The sequence below is a fragment of the Pongo abelii genome, chromosome 5 (assembly GCF_028885655.2).
Source record: "Pongo abelii isolate AG06213 chromosome 5, NHGRI_mPonAbe1-v2.0_pri, whole genome shotgun sequence".
Taxonomy (NCBI): domain Eukaryota; kingdom Metazoa; phylum Chordata; class Mammalia; order Primates; family Hominidae; genus Pongo; species Pongo abelii.
Genome location: NC_071990.2, coordinates 10,377,869 through 10,391,369, shown reverse-complemented (window position 1 = coordinate 10,391,369; position 13,501 = coordinate 10,377,869). Strand labels below are relative to the sequence as shown.

The 13,501-nt window shown below is 44.3% G+C and overlaps 1 pseudogene; it reads left to right on the top strand.

Annotated features, from left to right (window-relative positions):
• The first annotated feature begins 4,776 nt into the window (after positions 1-4,776).
• Positions 4,777-5,486, top strand: LOC100450701 (large ribosomal subunit protein mL48-like; annotated as a pseudogene).
• Positions 5,487-13,501: the final 8,015 nt, after the last annotated feature.

Genomic DNA, 13,501 nt, shown 5'->3' with positions numbered 1-13,501 from the left:
CTGGCCGCTTTACTGTTTTCAGAGAAGTGGAGTGCATGTTATCAGCTGACAGTGACAGCTGACAGGAGGATGGGTGTTTACAGGCTTAGGGAGGAATAAGTAATGAAATAATTTTCTAGGAAACAGGGAGAATGAACAAGGCCCACATAGGTGAGTGACCACAAATTTAAAATATTCTGCAGGGTTGGATGCTTTTCTATAGGCACAAGCGTGGAACAGGCAGAGTTGGATTTCACCAGGGTTGTGGTGGAGCCGCCTGAAGTGACGGAGAAGAGAGGGCAAGAGAGCTCAGGGTTCAAGCAAGACGCCATGATAATAACTGAGCACAGAACTTAGCTGAATAAAGGGAAGAACGGATATGGTAGCATTGAAAGAAGCAAAAGGGTGATAGGATCATAGGTAAAGTCCCAATGGGGTCAAAGGATTGTTGGAGTTGGAGAAACGAGAGGGAGAATGCCAAGATGGTGGTGAGGAGGAGAGTGAGTTGTGGCAATTGATGTTCTGTCAGGGTTGTTGTTACTTGGTTGCAACAACGTCAAGGATATGGCCACAGAAGTGAGCCGCTGAGGTAGGGTGGATGAAGGGGTCATTGGAGGAGGGGTCGTCTAAGTGGACACTGAAATCACCAGGAATTGGGGCAGAAGTGTATTGCCTAGAGTGGCAGCGTATCTCTACAAGGAATGGGGGTGTGACCCCAGCAGATGACTGCTTACAAAGTGGAAAAATGTGTGGAAGAGTCTGATAATGGCGTGAGATTTGTAGCTGGATGTATCTGCGAAGATGAAAGGGAAGATGGTTTGAAGCAGTGATGAGGAATGAGGAAGAGACTTACTCTACCCCTAGTTTCAGTGGCACAAAGGTTATAGGAGAGAAAACACCATTTGAGATGCTCAGGGAAGGCCGAGTCCCAGGGAGCCAGGTTTCAGTGAGAAGAAGACGACAGTGAGGTCCCGGATAAGTTTATTGAAGGCTCTCACATTCTCTGCCAAATGACAGCCTGTAGGGAGTTGTTCAGACAAAGCTTTTCAGTTGATTCAGCAAACACAGTCATCTAACCAGTAATAAGAGGTGTCTTTTTTTTTGTTTTTGGCTTAAGCAACAGAAGTTTATTTTCTCACAGTTCTGGAGGCTGGTAAAGAGTAAAGTGATCACAAGTGCCACAAGCTCCCACCAGCACACCTACTTCTGTGCCCATATACGCTCCCTTCTCCCTTGCTGGTGTGGATGAATTGACCCTCTTCCCAAAGCCCATGATCCCATCCAACCTTCTCCTACTCACGGACATCACTCTAGCAATTCTGTCCCTTCCCTGGGCTATAAAATTTCCTCTTGTTACCGTATTATACTAATCCTCATCAAGCGTACTCTTATTTCCCCCATCCCAAAACGATTCCTTCCTGACTCCACTTACCCCTCTGTTACCTCATTTATCACCTTCCTTTTACAGCAACATTCTTTCAAAATGATGTGTCTAGGTACTGCTTTCAGTTTATGTTTTCTCATTCATTAACGCGTTCCAAAGAGGTTCTTTCTCTTAACACTTCTGACAAGTTTTTGTTTGTTTGTTTGTTTTGTTTTGTTTTGAGACGGAGTCTCTCACTGTTGCCTGGGCTGGAGTACAGTGTCGTGATCTCGGCTCATTGCAACCTCCGCCTCCCAAGTTCAAGTGATTCTCCTACCTCAGCCTCCCAAGTAGCTGAGATTACAGGTGCCGGCCACCATGCCTGGCTAGTTTTTTGTATTTTTAGTAGAGACAGGGTTTCACTATGTTGGCCATGCTGGTCTCAAACGCCTGACCTCGTGATCCAAAGTGCTTTCCAAAGTGCTGGGAGGCGTGAGCCACCGCACCCAGTGAGTTGTTTTTTTGACAGAGTCTCATTCTGTCACCCAGGCTGTAGTGCAGTGGCGTGATCACAGCTCACTGCAGCCCCAACCTTCTGGGCTCAAGCAATTCTCCTATCTCAGCCTCCCACGTAGCTGGGACTACAAGCGTGCATCACCATGCCCAGCTAATTTTGTTTATTTTTTGTAGAGATGGGATCTCACTCTGTTGCCCAGGCTGGTCTTGAACTTCTGGGCTCAAGCAATTTTCCCACCTTGGCTCCCAAGTGCTGGGATTACAGGCATGAGCTACCGTGCCTGGGCAGAATGGTTTTTGTTTGTTTGTTTTTAAATCAAGGTCACCGATGACCTCCACATTGCTCATTTTCATTGTTATTCCTAGCAACTTTCAATGGCATTTGAAACAGTTAATCTCCTTCTCTCCCTCTCTCTCTCTTCCTTGGAAAACTTACCTTACTTGGTTTACAGACATCATATTTACCTGATATTTATCCTACCTTTCTGGATGCTCCCTCTTAGTCTCTCTTGCAGGGTCCTCCTTATCTCTCATGAACAGAATTAGTGTCTTATAAAAGAGGCTCAAGGGACCTCCCTTGGCTCTTCTGCCACGTAAGGACACATAGAAGGCACCATCTGTGTAACAGACAGAGGCCTCAGCAGATACAGAATCTGCCAGTGCCTTGATCTTGGACTCCCAGCCTCCAGAACTGTGAGCAATCCATTTCTGCAGTTTATAAATCACCCAAGCTGAGGTCTTTTGTTGTGGCCACCCAAATGGACTAAGTCCCAAGGGCTCAGATTTTGGAGCTTGCTTTCTTCTATCCACGCTTACTTCATAAGTCACTTCATCCATTTCCATTCTTATGACTTTAAATTCCAAAAATAAGGTGACCTTTATTGAGCAGGATGTTAATAGAAGGGGACTAAATGAGGGTATGGATACCAGGAGACTAGAAATAATGGGGCACTGCCAGGTTTTTTTTTTTTTTTTTTCCATACATGGTCTTGCTGTGTTGCCCAGGCTGGGGTGCAGTGATGTGATCATGGCTCACTGCAGCCTCCAACTCCTGGGCTCAAATGATCCTCCCACCTCAGCCTCTGGAGTAGCTGGAACTACAGGTATATACCGCCACCATACGTACTAATCTTTCTTTCTTTCTCCCTCCCTCCTTTCTTTCTTTCTTTTCTTTCTTTCTTTCCTTTCTCCTTCCTTCCCCTCTTTCTCTCTTTCTTTCTCTCTTTCTCTCCTTCCTTCCTCCCCTCCCCTCCCTTCCTTCCCTCCCTCCTTCCCTCCTTTCCTTCCTTCCTTCCTTCCTTCCTACCTTTCCTTCCTTCTTTCCTTCCTTCCTACCTTTCCTTCCTTCCTTCCCTCCTTTCTTCTTTTCCTTCCTTCCTACCTCTCTTTCTCTCTCTCTCTCTCTCTCCTTCCTTCCTTCCCTCCTTCCTTCCATTCTCCTTCCCTGCCTCTCTCCCTTCCTTCCTTCCTTCCTTCCCTTCTCCTTCCCTCCCTCTCTCCCTTCCTTCCTTCCTCCCTCCATCCCTCCCTCCTTTCTTTCTCTCTCTTTCTTTCTTTCTCTTTCTTTCTTTCTTTTTTTCTTTCCTTCTTTCCTTTCTTTCTTTCTTTCCTTCTTTCTTTCTTTCTTTCTTTCCTTTCTTGATGGTGTCTTAATATATTGCCTAGGCTGGCCTTCAACTCCTGGCCTCAACTGATCCTCCCACCTTGGCCTCCAAAAGCACTGGGATTACAGGTATCGGGCACCATGCCTGACCTGCAGGAGCCATCTTGACATCTGCTTTATGGTATTGTAAACATCTTCAGCTTGTGTCCTGGTAGATATAATGAGAGTTAATAAAAGAGCAGTGAATAAGTAGAATCACTCTTTGTAGATTTTTTAAGTGCTTGTTTCTAATGCTTCTACTCAGAATATAATCTCCATAACGGCAGGCACCATATCCTGTCCACTGAATCCCCTGTGACTGTAGCAGGCCATTGTAGCTTCCCAGTGAAAACTCATTGAATGAATCAATGCTCATGGTGAAAAAATGCTCACAAAGCTTACATCCATCATTAGTGCTTTGTTTTCCATCCAAATAGAGGAGAACAGAATCACAGATAATAGACAAATTACAGGCCGGGGGCGGTGGCTCACACCTGTAATTGCAGCACTTTGGAAGGCTGAGGTGGGCAGATCACCTGAGGTCAGGAGTTCGAGACCAGCCTGGACAACATGGCAAAACCCCGTCTCTACTAAAAATAAAGAAAGAAAAAAAAAATTAGCTGGGCGTGGTGACACGCATCTGTAATCCCAGCTACTCGGGAGGAGGCTGAGGCAGGAGAATCATTTGAATCTGGGAGTTGGAGGTCGCAGTGAGCCGAGACTGTGCCATTGCACTCTAGCCTGGGCAACAAGAACAAAATTCCATCTCAAAAAAAAAAAAAAAAATAGACAACTACAACTAATCTATTTATATTAGTGGCTTCAATTTTGAGGAGTATTACGTTAAGAATGGCTTAGCACAGGACCCTTAGTGAGTCTCCCACACTGTGTCAGTTTACTGATTATTACTGAAAATAGAGCAATCCAAAGACAGCGCAGCAATTATAAGTTATTGACAAACTTCCCTCACTCATCACTGGTGAAGAGCACCACCAAATTCACCAGATAAGCATCATTTTTTTCTTTTTTATGTGGAAAGAAAGTATAACCTACAGAAAAGTTGGAGGAATAGTCCAACAAACACCCATATACCCTTCGCTTAATTGTACTCCGTGTTGGTTGCAAACACCAGGATATTCATCCCTAAATACTTCACATGTATCTTGTGAGATTAAAATTTTCTTTCTGACATAAAACATTATCACATCTAAGAAAATTAATGTTGGGGGGGGTGGGTCTTTGGTTTGCACAGCTAGATGCCGTGCAGCAGCAAAGGATGAGCAGAACCTTGGAAAAAGTGCTGTGCCTGAGGAACAATACCATTTTTAAGCAAGTCTTTTCACTCTTAAGGCTTAGAACTTCAGCAGAGAAGCCCATCTATTCTGTAGGTGGCATTGTACTAAGTACTAGTTGGCCCTACAAGACAAAGCCCACTCACACCATTGGAAAGTACAAGCACCTAATTGAAGCAGAAGAGCCCAAGAAGAAGCAAAAAGTGGAAGTGAGACTCATTAATTTGGGGATAGATGATGAATATGGGGTTTTAAACATTCACCTGACTGCATATGACATGACCCTGGCAGAGAGTTATGCCCGGTATGTTCACAACCTCTGCAACTCTCTCTCCATTCGAGGAAAGTTAAGGAAAGTCAAGTCGAGGAAATTTATGTGATGCCAACCAAAACCACTGAAGTGTTGTGGTTGCAGGACCAAGGCAGCAAAATGTTCCTGGACTCAGTGCTTACCACCCATGAGCGACTGGTTCAGATCAGCAGTTTGAGTGCTACATTTGCAGAGATTTTCTTGGAAATAATCCAAAGCAGTCTTCCTGAAGGAGTCAGATTGTCAGTTAAGGAGCACACTGAAGAAGACTTCAAGGGAAGATTCAAAGCCCAACCAGAACTGGAAGAACTGTTGGCCAAGTTGAACTAGCTACTGTAGACCCTTTCATGCCAGCACTGGTCATATTGAGTGCCAAGGAGAAGAGCTTACTGGGTGGTCAGAGATTGTCAGGAGACCTGACCCTTAGATTTCGTAAGTGCCCATTCCCGTACCTAGTAATGCCTTCACTCCTCTGTAGCATGGCTGTTCTTGCCATTTGTTACTGCTTACCTAACCCTTGTTATCCTTTATCTAATAAAAATCTGCTGCTAATGTGTATTTTAAAAAAAGAAAATTAATGTTAATTCAATATCCTATGATAAAATAGTTCCTATTTATATTTTCCTAATTGTTCCAAAAATGCCCTTAATAGCTGTTTTTTTGTTGTTGTTTGTTTTTTTAAAACCATTGTGGAAGTCAGTGTGGCGATTCCTCAGGGATCTAGAACTAGAAATACCATTTGACCCAGCCATCCCATTACTGGGTATATACCCAAAGGAGTATAAATCATGCTGCTATAAATACACATGTACACGTATGTTTATTGCGGCACTATTCACAATAGCAAAGACTTGGAACCAACCTAAATGTCCAGCAATGATAGACTGGACTAAGAAAATGTGGCACATATACACCATGAAATACTATGCAGCCATAAAAAATGATGAGTTCATGTCCTTTGTAGGGACATGGATGAGGCTGGAAACCATCATTCTCAGCAAACTATCGCAAGGATAAAAAACCGAACACCGCATGTTCTCACTCATAGGTGGGAATTGAACAATGAGAACACATGGACACAGGAAGGGGAATATCACACACCGGGGACTGTTGTGGGGTGGGGGGAGGGGGGAGGGATAGCATTAGGAGATATACCTAATGCTAAATGACGAGTTAATGGGTGGAGCACACCAACATGGCACATGTATACATATGTAACAAACCTGCACGTTGTGCTCATGTACCCTAAAACTTAAAGTATAATAATAAAATGAAAAACAACAACAACCACCACCACCACCACCACCCAGGATCCAATTAAGGCTCAAGTGCTACTTTGGTCTATGTGTCTTTAGTGTCTTTTAATTTAGAACAATCTCCTCAGGTTTTCTTTCATGATACTGAAATATTTTGAAGCATCCAAGACAGTTGTTTCATAAAATGTCCCACATTCTGGATTTGTCTGATGGTTTCCACGTGATTTAACCTTTATTTATGTATTTATTTTTTAGCTTTGTTAGAGTATTGAACAGGTGATGTTGAGTATCTTGTTGAATCACACCAGAAGAGAACAATGTCACCTTTTTTTTTTCATATTGGTGACACTAAGCTTGATCACTTGGTTAAAGTGAATACTCAAGTTCTTTTTATATTCATGAAATATATTTCCTTGCCCTCTGTTCCTTCTGTTTTCAGGAACTCTACAGTCACCAAACACTCATATCTGACAAATCAGCATTTATCTTTTTACCTTCCTGGCATCTGGCCCATCCAGTCCTCACTCCTCCAACCCCCTCTTCTGCACTAGGCTCAGGTTATAAGCTCCAGATCCAGACAAAAGTGATTGCATCTTGTAAAGGACCCCAGCACCCCTTGGGCTTTGCCTGAGTGTTGTAATTGGCATGACTGTGCTAGAGAGTAGGCCTTGTCTTGGCCCTGGGGACCTGAGCACAAATTCTCTTTTTAAGATATGTGTGTTAGGCTCTCCAAAAGATATCCACATCCTAACCCTGTTACCTTATATGGCAAAAAAAAAAAAAAAAAAAAAAAGACTTTACAGATGTAAAGTTAAGGATCTTGGGATGAGGCAATTATCCTGGATTCTCTAGGGGTATCCTAAATGCAATCACAAGTGTCTTTCTAAGAAAGAGGCAGAGGGAGACTTCACACAGAAGAGGAGGAAGCCGTGTGACCTTGGAGGCAGACATTGGAGCCATGCGGCTCCAATCCACAGAATTTTGACAGCCAGAAGAGGCAAGGAGTGGATTCTCTCCTGGAGCCTCTGGAGGGACTGTGGCCTTGCTGACTCCTTGATTTCAGACTCCTCATCTCCTACCGTGAGAAAGCGCATCGCTGTTGCTTTAAGTCACCAAGTGTACAGTAACGCGCTACAGCAGCAACAGGAAACGGATACAGTAAGTGAAGAATTTGAAAAGAAAATTGAGACTTGGGATTGAATTTTGATTTTGTTATTTGCTAGTAGTGTAATTTGGGGCATATTGCTTGATTTCTCTCTCAGGCTTTTTTTTTTTTTTTGAGATGGATTCTCCCTTTGTCACCCAAGCTGGAGTGCAGTGGTGTGATCTCAGCTCACCGCAACCTCTGCCTCCCGGGTTCAAGCAATTCTGCCTCAGCCTCCCAAGTAGCTGGGATAATAGTCGCCACCACCATACTTGGCTAATTTTTGTATTTTTAGTAGAGGCGGGGGTTTTCACCATGTTAGCCAGGCTGGTCTCGTACTCTTGACCAAGCCATCTGCCCGTCTCGGCCTCCCAAATTGCTGGGATTACAGGCTTCAGCCATGGTGCCTGGCCTTCTCTCAGATTTTTTTTTTTCAAAATGGGGATAATAGACATTATTTATTTATTTATTTACTTAAATTTTAGAGACAGGGTCTGGCTCTGTTATCCAGGCTGGAGCGCAGTGGTACAATCATAACTCACTGCAGCCTTAACCTCCTGGGCTCAAGTGATCCTCCCACCTCAACCTCCCAAGTACCTGGGACTACAGGTGTGCACCACCACACTCACCTAATTTTTGTATTTTTTTTTAATTTTGTAGAGATGAGGTTTTGCTATGTTGTCCCTGCTTGTGTCAAACTCCTGGCCTAAAGCCATCCTCCCACCTTGGGCTCCCAACTTGCTGGGATTACAGGTGTGGGCCAGTGTACCCAGCCGTCATCTTTTAGAGTTACTATAAGTTTTAAATGGCACAATATAAATGTGTGTGTAAAGCACCTAGTAAAAGGCTTGGCACATAGTAGATACCCAATACATGAGATATCTTGGCCCTCATTAATTAATTCAATAAAGGTATATTAGTCCCTATTATGTGCAATACTACTACCTTTAAGGAGCCTACATTCTGGTGAGGGAGACCAAAAATAAACTAACAATAAGTATATAGTACACTAGATAGTAGTAAATGCTTTTAAATTCCTCTTTTTTTTTTTTTTTTTTTGAGACAGGGTCTCACTGTGTCCCCAGGCTAGAGTGCATTGGTGTGATCATAGCTCACTGCAGCCTTGACCTCCTGGGCTCAAGTGATCCTCCCACCTCAGCCTCTTGAGGAGCTGGGACTACAGGCACATGCCAGCATGCCCAGCTAATTTTTTTGTAGAGATGGGGTCTCATCATGTTGCCCAGGGAGGTCTGGAACTCCTGGCCTCAAGGGATCCTCCCGCTGCAGCCTCCCAAAATATTGGGATTACAGGCATGGGCCACCAAGCCCTGCTGCTTTTAAATTCTTGACTCTGCAAAAGTTGGAGATACGGCTGTAAACAGTACAGGATACAATTCACCCCCAGGAAATAGCAGAAAATAAACAGTGACAAACAACCCACTAGGTCATGGCCCACAACTCTATGATAATACTTCTCTATTATTTCTAGTTACTATAAAATAATTTCCATTTGCTTGCTTGAAGTGTTACTTTTTAATAAACCTAAAAGTATTCATTTTAAATGATACAGATATGGGTAGATATGATGAATGAAACAGGTAGTGCACATAAACACTTTCAAACTTGTACCATACACAAGACACCTAAAAAGTTATATTTAACCAAACCTTAAATTTTGATACCCTAGTCATAGGGTATTTAGAATTTCAAATCCAATCCAACTTTAAGATAACTATTTTCATTGGAACCATTATTATGTGTTTTGTTACAGGTTTTATGGAGAACATTCTCAGGCACTGAAAATTACTTAAAATTCCCATAAACAAACAAACAAAACCCTCCATTTGAAGAGGCATTAGTTTCAGGAATAAATTACTTACATAAACCTACACAAAGTGTTAATATCAGGCTTTTACTTCACTTAATTAAAAAAAATTATAGGCTTATGTGTATCATACCATGTTTAAGACAATGTTGCCAAGCCAACCGAAATAAACACAAAACTATGCTCCTTTAATGTAAACAAATTTGACCAAAATTTAAACAAAAATCAGCAATATCCATTGAAAACCACAAGAACTCAAGGTAGCTCTGGGATGTCACCAGTCAAAAAGTATCCTTTCCCACTGCTAGGGTTCAAAATATCTTTGTGAAAATGTGCATAGGGCTGGGGAAGGTGGCTCAGGCCTGTAATCCCAGCACTTTGGGAGGTGAGAGGATCGCTTGAGCCCAGGAGTTTGCGATCAGCCTGGGCAACATAGAAAGACTCTGTTTCTACCAAAAAAAATTTTTTTTTTCTTTTTTTGAGACGGAGTCTTGCTCTGTCGCCAGGCTGGAGTGCAGTGGCACAATATCGGCTTCACTGCAACCTCTGCCTCCCGGCTTCAAGTGATTTTCCTGCCTCAGCCTCCTGAGTAGCCGGGACTACAGGCATACGCCACCACACCCGGCTAATTTTTGTAATTTTAGTAGAGACTGGATTTCACCAGGTTGGCCAGGATGGTCTCAATCTCTTGACCTCGTGATCCACCCTCCTCGGCCTCCCAAAGTGCTGGGATTATAGGCGTCAACCACTGCACCTGGCACCCCCAATTTTTTCTTTAATTAGCCATGCGTGGTGCTGCACGCCTATAGTCCCAGCGACTTGGGAGGCTGAGGCGGGAGGAATGCTTGAGCCCAGGAGGTGGAGGTTTCAGTGAGCAATGATTGTGCCACTGCACTCCAGCCTGGGCAACAGAGCGAGACTGTGTCTCAACAACAACAACAAAAACATGCACAGCAGAAGATTTGCAAAGTTGCAACCCAGAGTCTTGCTAGGATATTGATTCCAAATCTTTTTTTTTTTTTTTTGAGAAAAGATCTCACTCTGTTACCCAAGCTGGAATGCAGTGGTGTGATCACGGCTCACTGCTGCAGCCCCGACCTTCTGGGCTCAAACGTTCCTCCTGCCTTAGCCTCCCAAGCAGTTGAGACCACAGGCATGCGCCACCATACCTGGCTATTTTTTTTTTAATTTTTTTGTAGGGATGGGGTCTGGCCTTGTTGCCCAGGCTGGTCTTGAACTCCTGGGCTCAAGAAATCCTCTCACCTTGGCCTTCCAAAGTGCTGAGATTACAGGTGTGGGCCACAACACTCTTTACTAAATTAATTTTGATATATCAATACAAGGTTAATAATGTTTAATAATTCATTTCACTGGCCAAGCGCGGTCGCTCACTCCTATAATCCCAGCACTTTGGGGAGGCCGAGGCGGGAGGATCACGAGGTCAGGAGATCGAGACTAATCTGGCCAACATGGTGAAACCCTGTCTCTACTAAAAATAGAAAAAATTATTCAGGTGTGGTGGCTGGCGCCTGTAATCGCAGCTACTCAGGAGGTTGAGGCAGGAGAATCGCTTGAACCCAGGAGGCAGAGGTTGTAATGAGCTGAGATAGTGCCACTGCACTCCAGCCTGGGCGACAGAGCAAGATTCTAACTCAAAAAAAAAAATAAAAATAATAAAAATAATAATTCATTTCACTGGTTACCATTAACAGGGCCTTAGTCATACATTTAAATGAAACCCTTAGTCATACATTCAAATGAAGCCACGGGGCTTCAGAGCAAAGAAAAAACTACTCAAGATCAGCTGGGCACGGTGGCTCATGCCTGTAATCCCAGCACTTTGGGAGGCCAAGATGGGAGGATCAGGAGTTGGAGACCAGCCTGGGCAACATAGCGAGACCCATTTCTACAAAAATAAAATAAAATAAATAGCTGGGCATGGTGGTGTGCGTCTGTAGTCCCAGCTACTCAGGAGGCTGAGGCAGGAGGATTGCTTGAGCACAAGAGGTCGAGGCTGCAGTGAGTTATGATTGCACCATTGCACTCCAGCCTGGCAACAGGGCAAGACCCTGTCTCTGAAAAAAAGACTCGTCAAGATGATCCTTGTGACTGAATTTGAAAACTAAGTCAGCCATACTAGAGGTGGTTGACCAAACCAGCCTGACCCTGAGGTAGAAATTGTTCTTGAGTCACCACAAAGGGATGTTGGTCTGAGGAGGCCAAAAGTTGACCTACTTAGAGCTCCATTGGATTCAGAATGACCTTCAGGTCCTGTTCCTTCATCATACCTGTCTGCCCTGTTGGTCTGGTGTTCCTTACCTCATCCTGATAATACACACTACTGCCTGAAGAAACTTAAGTCTCTGGTTCCTGCAATTTATAATTTCATAAGTAATAAACTTGCATCTTAAACTTGGTTTTGTCTTGCCCACTTCTTTCTTTTTTTTTAAGAGGGAGTCTCGCTCTGTCACCCAGGCTGGAGTGCAGTGGCACGATCTCGGCTCACTGAAGCCTCCATCTTCCGGGTTCAAGCGATTCTCCAGCCTCAGCCTCCTGAGTAGCTGGGACTACAGGTGCCCGCCACGATGCCCGGCTAATTTTTGAATTTTTAGTAGCGACCAGGTTTCACCATGTCAGCCAGACTGGTCTCGAACTCCTGACCTGAGATGATCCACCAGCCTCAGCCTCCCAAAAGTGCTGGGATTACAAGTGTAAGCCACCATGCCTGGCCCGCCCATCTCTTTTTCACTTGAGCCAAAGCTATTTCTAGGAAGGCCAGTGGCATTTCCTGAGCTGAAATAATTTTCCCATTCCTGAGTCACATTTCACATGGTCCCAGAGGTGAATTTAGTGGATTACATTTTAAAAAACAAACAAAAACCTCAGAGCCACAAATGGACCAGGTTTTGCCTTCTTCCTCTCCAACTCCCACTATTCCTTCCTTTGCACGTTTGCTCAGCCATACAGAAGGGCATGGCCAACAGAGAAGAAAAAGATTACTAATAAAGAAGCCCTGCTGTTGCCTTGAATGTCAGCACGTGCACACACACAGGTGCACACACACACAGGTGCGCAGACACACACAGGTGCGCACACACACACTTTTATACCTGTCCATTGGCAGTTTCTTTTGGTTTTTCAGGATTTCCCTTAGTGTTTGTTTTCATCTGATGTTGCCTAGACCAAAATCCTGGAGGAAAGAACCTGATGAACTAGGTCTTGAACTCCCCCATGCATGACCCCTGCCTGTGGGGTCTGCCCCAGATGGATAATAAATAGGTCATTATCAGTCTCATGTCAGTGTCCACAGTGGAGAGATTTTATTCTTCCCCTTGCTCTGGAATTGGCCCCTTTTCTCCTCCAAATCCCAGTCTTGGCCTAGAATTTTGAACTCTGCTTAGAATTCCAAATTGCCAAATATATATGTCAGGAGATCAGACAGAGTTAGCTGAGCAGGGAACAAGGGCATGCTTTTCAGAAGCATGTGGGTTTGTTTCACAAGAATATGCCATTAATCATATAGACAAGGCTCACCATAAATTTATGGGTGAAACAACTTATTCCAACTGCTCTCATGCCTGGCTTCATACAGTCATCTACTTGTCCTTCCCTGGGCCCAGCCGATGCTGCTCCTCCTTTAACAACTGCTTCTGAATGTCCATGTGGTGTGGGCCAGAAAGGAGACTCTCTTCTTCCCCAAATTCACCCGCAGTATGGCAGAAACTAGAATTCATGGTCCTCTCCCAACCCATGCCCACTTCCTTCTGCCACTTAAAGAAAACACCCATAAAGGGTGGGAAGAGAGAGTGTAACAGCAAGGTCTGTGCATTCCCAGAGATGTGATGCAAGGGGTGTGGGAGGCATGGCACTGCTTGACTCACGCTGGAGAGCGGGCACTTGGCCTGGCTTTCAGAGGAAATGCTCCTTGGAATGCGGTCGGCCCCAGCTGCACCCACGCCTGTGAGGGAGGGGCTTATGTGTCTGGCACATCATAGGTGGCTCCTGGGATTTGCCATGAGTCTCAGGACAGCAGATCTGAGAGGAAAAAAATACAGACTCAACGTGTTTCTTCTATTCTCTCACCCAACAACAATCAACACAGAAGACTTCTGTGACTGCGTGTGTGGGTTTTTTTTTTTCCCCCACATACCAAGAAGCAAACAATTCTTCCGTG